At 54.2% G+C, this 7,044-nt stretch overlaps 1 long non-coding RNA gene across 1 annotated transcript; it reads left to right on the plus strand.

Moving 5' to 3' along the window:
* The first annotated feature begins 487 nt into the window (after positions 1 to 487).
* On the plus strand, positions 488 to 6,398 carry LOC110260840 (uncharacterized). The gene is made up of 3 exons (XR_014803260.1): positions 488 to 5,086; positions 5,930 to 6,067; positions 6,152 to 6,398. It is a non-coding gene; the product is annotated as an uncharacterized LOC110260840 (long non-coding RNA).
* Positions 6,399 to 7,044: the final 646 nt, after the last annotated feature.

Here is a 7,044-nt window from a genome sequence, read left to right on the forward strand (position 1 = left end):
TCCAGGAGGCCGTGGGGAGTGCGTGGGGGGGCACCCCCCCTCCTTCCTGGAAGTATAGGCTCAGAAGCCTTGGGCTTGTGGGGAGCTCAAGTTGGGGAGGGGGTGTCAGGCAGGCTGGAGAGCCCCAGGGAAGGCTCCCCGTGTCTCAGAGAGGCCCCTGCAGCACCCCAACTCACTGCAGACAGGGCAAAGCCTATGGTGGCTTGGAGCGTGAGAGGCTCCCTAAGTCCTCCATTTTGTACCCCACATGTCTGTGGCCAGGAGGAGGAGGGAAGGCGGCAGGCATGCAGGCATTCTGGCCAGGCCCTGTCCCAACAGGCTGGGGGGGGAGGGCCAGGCTCCCGTGTGGGCCCACGTGCTCCTCAGCCTGGCTCGTAGCTAAGCAGCCCACACAAACAGCAGGAACACACAGCAGCCCTGGTGCGTGGGCACGTGTGTGCCCGTGTGGGAGGCCTCCTTGCCCCAAACTCCAGCCAGGAACCCTTCTGATTATTTTCTAGTCACAGTCGTATGCAGGCCCAAGGATGGGGTCTGCCTGCTGCCACTGCTGAGCGCTTACTGTGTGCCAGCCTGATCCATTCACTAGTTCCTTTAATCCTTACAACCGGACAGGCACCCATTTTATAGACAGAGAAACTGAGGCTCTGAAAAGCTGCACATACACAAGACCAAGAGCGAGACAAGAGCAAGAGAGTGGTAAGACCAAGGTCTGAACCAGGGTCTAGTTCAAACTGACTCCAGAGTCTTACCCCAGGCATGTGTAGACGTGTGCACATGAGTATCGACCGAGGGGCTGTGTGTGTGTGCATGTGTGTAGTTGCAGGCTTTGATGGCTGCCCTGTATTGGCCTGTGTCTGGCTAAGGACGCCAGCTTGTGGGTGTGGATACGTGTGCAAGCATGGAGGCACGCATGCATGCAGTGCTCGCGTATGAGATCTGACTCCTGTCTGTACACACAGGCATATTTGTGCATGTGTGTTGGCATATGCACACACTCAAGAGCACGTGTGTGCAGAGCACACCTGTATTCGTGTGTGCACACGTGCACGTGCTGTGTGCATGCATTCACGTTTGCACACAGCCGTGAGCTTGTGCCTATGAGGTCCTCTCCAAAGGCTGACCTCGTCCTCCTGCTCACCCGCCTTGTGTCCACTTCTCACGCTCCTGACTCACTGCCAATGAGTCATGTGAGATGGGATGCAAGATGGCCTTGTTGATGTCACGGGCACTTCTGAGGATGTGGAAGGAAAGCCAGGGTTTTTTTGGCCTTTTTTGCCTCCATGGCATATGGAGGTTCCCAGGCCAGGGGTTGAATTGGAGCCGAAGCGCAGCAACGCGGTATCGTTAACCCACCGAGGAAGGCCAGGGATCGAACCTGCGTCCTCATGGATGCTAGTCATTTATTTCTGCTGAGCCACGATGGGAACCCCAGGAAAGCCATTTTGGGGAGGGATAGGATTGGCAGGGATGTGGGTTCGACAAGAGGAAGACACACGGGCGTCGGTGAGGTCTGTGCCCGGTCCCCATACGGTGTGTGCCAGGCTATTCCGCCTCAATCCAAGAGGGACTCCCCTGTGGTTCCTGGCTGTGGGAAAGAAGGGCTGAGGCCAAATCCCAGCCCCTCGGAACTGCCTATTGCACCGCCCCCTCGCGCTGAAGCCCTCGGGCTCCGGGGCCGTGGATGTGCAGGCGGAGCAGCGGTCGGCAGGGGGCGCTCGGGGCCCGCGGATGAAGATGCGCCAGGGGCTGGCGAGGACGGGAACCGGGCAGGCGGGGCTGAAAGACAGGTACAGACCCGCCTGCAGGAGGGGTGGAGGCGGGAGCGGGAGTAGATTACACCTGGAGGGGTAGATTCCCAGAGGGACAGATACACCTCCTCCGTGGAGGGCCAGACTCCCACCAATGGACTCACAGACTATCAGAGCGATAAGCCCAGGGACACCCCGTTTTCCTCCAGAAACTTCTGGGCTGGTGTTTGAGGGCCCTGGGCAAGCCAGAGAGAGGCGGCAGGGACCCATTGGGCTGACAGGGCGTGCTGGGCCCCTGTGACAATGAGAAGGGGGGGGTCTTGGAGTTCGACAGGTGTGCCATCTGATTTCTGGTCCTCCTCGGGGTCAGCCTGGCAAGGCACTCGCGGTCTCCTGAAAAGGGGGCGATGTCTGCTAGGTGCCCAGCACGGGCCTTGACACATTCCTTGGCTATTGAGCTTATTACAAGTTGCTGGCACCTTTCTCACAGTAGGTCTGTGTATTTCTTCAACAGCTATTTAATGAGCACCTGCTGAGTGCCAGGCCCTTGGTGAGGCCCTGTGGATACAGTGATGAGCATGTCACACAGGGTGCCACCTGCCTTAAGGAGCTTACGCTCTAATGGGTGCACATGTCCTACGGCTTGTCCTTTGAGTCTCCTAAAAGGCAGTGATGGGTGAAGGAAGACTGGCAGAGAAGGCCCTTTCTCTCCTTTCTTTCTTTTTTATTTTTATTTTTTTGTCTTTTTGCCTTTTCTAGGGCCGCACCCGCGGCATGTGGAGGTTTCCAGGCTAGGGGTGTAATTGGGGCTGTAGCCGCCAAGCCTACGCCAGAGCCACAGCAATGCGGGATCCGAGCCGCGTCTGCGACCTACACCACAGCTCACGGCAACGCCGGATCCTTAACCCACTGAGCAAGGACAGGAATTGAACCCACATCCTCATGGATATTAGGTTCTTAACCTTCCGAGCCACAGTGGGAACTCCTGTTCTCTGTCTATACGAGTTTGGTTTTCTTGGATTCCATATGTAAGTGGATTGTACAGTGTTTGTCTTTGTCTGATTTATTTCCCTCACCATAATATCCTCGAGGTCATCCACATTGTTGCAAATGGCAGGATTTTCTTCTTTCTATGGCTGAGTAGTATATGTACCATAACTTCTTTATCCATGCATCCATAGATAGACACAAGTTTTTTCCATATCTTGACTACAATAAAGATGGGATTGCAGGAAGGAGTTCCCCCTCATGGCACAGTGGTTAACGAATCCGACTTGGAACTGTGAGGTTGTGGGTTCGATCCCTGGCCTCGCTCAATGGGTTAAGGATCCGGTGTTGCGGTGAGTTGTGGTGTAGGTTGTAGACACGGCTTGGATCTGGCGTTGCTGTGGCTGTGGTGTAGGCTGGCAGCTACAGCTCCGATTAGACCCCTAGCCAGGGAACATCCATATGCAGCAGGAGAGGCCCTAGAAAAAGGCAAAAAGACACACACACACACACAAAATGGGATTGCAAATATTGCTTTGAGATTGTGATTTTGTTTCCTTCAGATAAATACTCCAGAAGTGGAATTGCTGGATTATATGGTAGTTCTATCTTTAATTTTTGGAGGAACTTCCATACTGTTTTCTGCGGCGGCTGCACCAATTTACGTACGGAACACATTCTCACCAGCACTTGTTATCTCTTGTCTTTCTGCTGATAGGCGCTCAGACAGGTGTGAGATGATATCTCATTGCGGTTTTTCTTGACCACACCCATGGCATGCCAAAGTTCCCAGGCCAGGGATTGAACCTGAGCCATGGCAGTAGGCAGAGCCACGGCAGTGGTAACACCAGATCTTTAACCTGCTGAGCCACCAGGGAACTCCTCATCGTGGTCTTGGTTTGCATTTCCCTGAGATCAGTGATGTTGAGCCTTTTCATGTGCCTCTTGGCCATCTGTATGTCTTTAGAAAAATGGCTATTCAATCCTTCTGCTAATTTTTTTGGGATTATTATTACTTTTTTTCCTTCTTTTTAAGGCCGCAGGTGCAGCATATGGAAGTTCTCAGGCTAGGGGTCAAATTGCAGGTGCCGGCCGACACCACAGCCATAGCAACACGGGATCTGAGCCACGTCTGCAACCTACACCACAGCTCACGGCAATGCCAGATCCTTAACACACTGAGCGAGGCCAGGGATCGAACCCGCATTCTCATGGATACTAGTTGGGATTGTTACCACTGAGCCACAATGGGAACTCCCTATTAATATTTTTGCCCCTGAGTTGTATGAGTTTTTTTTTTTTTCTTTTGCTTTATAGGGCTGCACCCACTACATATGGAGGTTCCCGGCTAAGGGTCCAATCGGAGTTACAGCTGCAGGCCAACACCACAGCTCATAGCAATGCAGGATCCTAACCCACTGAGCATGGCCAGGGATCGAACCTGCAACCTCATGTTTCCTAGTTGGATTTGTTTTTGTTGCACCACCATGGGAACTCCGTATGAGTTTTTTGTTTTTTTTTTTAAAAATGTGGTCTGGCTATTAATCCTTTAGGATATTATTCGTAAATATTTTCTCCCATTCTGGAGGTTGCCGTTTCCTTTTGTGGCTAAAATTTTCTAGTTTGATGGAAAGATGTTTGTGTTTCTGAACGGAGAGTCCCAGCAGGGGGTTGGCAGGGGTTACACATTCGCTCCCTGGGGCGCAGATACAGTCACCTTCTGGCAGCCCACACGGGTCTTGGCCACCTCATCACCAGGTCTTTAAGAGCCAGCTGTTCCCAGCAGAAGGAAAACGTTTTCCCTGTCCATGCCCTGCCCCCATGTCCAAGAACCAGCCCCCTGGGGCCCTCACCTGAGCTCCTGGGTTTGGGTAAGACCACCCTTTCAGCCCTAGGGGTGGTGTTTCCTCTGTGTTTCCTCATCTCTGGAATACCTCAGCTTTGTTCTTTTTTCCTTTTTAGTGCAGCATATGCAGTTTTCCAGGCTAGGGGTAGAATTGGAGCTACAGCTGCTGCCTACGTCGCAGCCACAGCCACACCAGATCCGAGCCACATCTGTGAGCTACGTCACATCTCATGGCCACACCAGATACTTCACCCACTAAGCAAGGCCAGGGCTCGAACCTTCATCCTCATGGATACTAGTCGCCACTGAGCCACAATGGGAATTCCACCTGTTTTGTTCTTAGGTCTTCAGTGCCCACACCATCAGTTCCTTGCACTGAATCCTCTCTGAAATATCTCGCCTGGTTTCTCTTTTCCTGACCAGATCCCCGCTGATAGGGAAGGGGGACAAGGATGAAGCAGGACAAAGCAGGTTGTGCTAAGGGCTGTGAGGAACACAAGACAGGGTAATGATGAGGGAGAAAGTAAAAAGTAGTGTGGAGGTGGGGGGTTGGTATTTTAGATGGGCAGCTCTCTCTGAGGAGGCGATGTTGGAGCTGACCAATGAGAAAGAGCCAGACCTAGAGGTGGGGATGGGGTGTGGGTGGGGGGTTGGTTAATATCCGCAGTGGTGTCAGGGTCTCTGTGGCAGCCTCTCAGGAAAGGGTGCTTGCTGAACCTGCTCCTGCAACGATGGGGGATGATCCGGGGCGGGGGTGAGGGATGTGGGGGGTGTGGGGGGGAGGAGATGCCTCGGCCTGTGGCCACAGCTCTGAGGGCTCAGGCCTGGGAGCCTCTGAGCGATTAGGGCCGAGGTTTGGGCTAAGCGTTCCGAGATGTGAGTGACGGATGTAGCGCTAAGAAACGCAGCCCTCCTCCCTTCTGTCCGCCCCACCCTCCCTAAGGAAGGGGAAGCCTCTGCCCACTGAGGCTCCTAAGAAGTGCTAGTCTCGCCGCGGCCGGCAGAGGGCAGTGGTTGCCGCGATGTGCGCAGTCTTGGCGGGCGCAGACCTTTCCCTGGTGGACATGTGGGGGTCAGCTTCCGCAGGGAACGGGACGATCGGGCCACCTCCCTTACCTTCTCTAATCCTCAGCGGTCCCCAAACAGATCTCTGAGGCTTGACCTCTCTTAAAGGTTGGGGGGTGGGGAGAGATGCAAGTGAGGCTGGGGAGCTGCTGTGGAACCTGGTCTAACCGCTCCTGGCCAGATTCCAACTTCCCTGGATCAGGGGAAAGGTTTCACAGGGAGTGTATTGCATTTTGCAAGTGTGAGGCACTGATTCTTTTATCACACATCATCTCTTTAAAAGTTTACACCACGTCGACGAGGTGGGTACTCTGTCTCCCAAAGGCTGCCCCACGGCAAAACCAAGATTTGCTCAACTCGCCATGTCTCAATTCCTCTGACCGCAGCCTTCCAGAGAGGGAGCTTTGCCCAGGGAATTGAGGTGAGTAGGGAGGGGGCAAACAGGAGGGGGCCGTCAAGGTGTGGACCTGGAAGGGATCTGCAGGAGCACTCATCTGTTTTGCAGATGAAGAAACACTCCAGAGAGGGGACGTGCCTCGCCCAGGGTCCTGCAGAGATCACGTAGACACCTACAGCAGAGGGGACTTGGGCACCACAGGGGACCGTGCATTGGATCCTGGCCGAAAGCCAGAAGCCCCTCGAGGACAAGGACCTCCTTGTACCCCACTCCTCCCCGTGGTGCCGACCACAGGGTGCAGCACATAGTAGGCGCTCAAAAAGTCCTCCACGATGAGTAAATCTTTCATCCTTCAGTAGCTGCAATCACCTGCCGTTTATTCATGTCTTCATTCATTTCTCTAGCAACTAGTGAGCACTGACTGTGTGCGTGGCACCCTGCTGGATGCGGGAACACACAGTTGAATAAGACACCGTGCCTGCACCCCCTGCACCTGTTGACTTATCTTCTGGTGGGGGTCTGGGGTTACCCCACATCATAACACGTGCCCCCATAGTTTTCCTCACTCCCAACTCAGGCTTCCCCTGCTCAGCCTGGTACTTGCAGCCGGCTCTCTGCCTAGCCTGGAGGCGGAGCAGTCCGCTCCAAACCCTCCCCCAGGCCCTGTCCACGCCTTTCTTCTTTGCCAGTCCTAACACCCCTCCTCCCTCCCCTCCTCCAGGAAGCTCTCTTTGACTACATGTCCCGCAGCTGCTCCACAGGCCCTGGTGCTGAGGTCTTGAGCTCCGCCCCGGTATCTTTGATTTTGTCTGTCTGTCTTTCTGTTTCTGTGTGAAGACCCCCATCGGCCTCTGGAGCTTCCTGAATACAAGGACTGCCCCCCTTCAGCTGTTTTTTTTTTTTTTTTTTTTTTTTTTTCCTTTTTAGGGCCGCACCTGCGGCATATGGAAGTTCCCAGGCTAGGGGACCAGCAGCAGGTGCCAGCCTACACCACAGCCACA

This window comes from Sus scrofa, chromosome 5, assembly GCF_054392235.1.
Source record: "Sus scrofa isolate SSC_HxYL_T2T_F1_AM1 chromosome 5, Sscrofa_HxYL_maternal_Yorkshire_Landrace_v2.0, whole genome shotgun sequence".
Lineage (NCBI taxonomy): Eukaryota > Metazoa > Chordata > Mammalia > Artiodactyla > Suidae > Sus > Sus scrofa.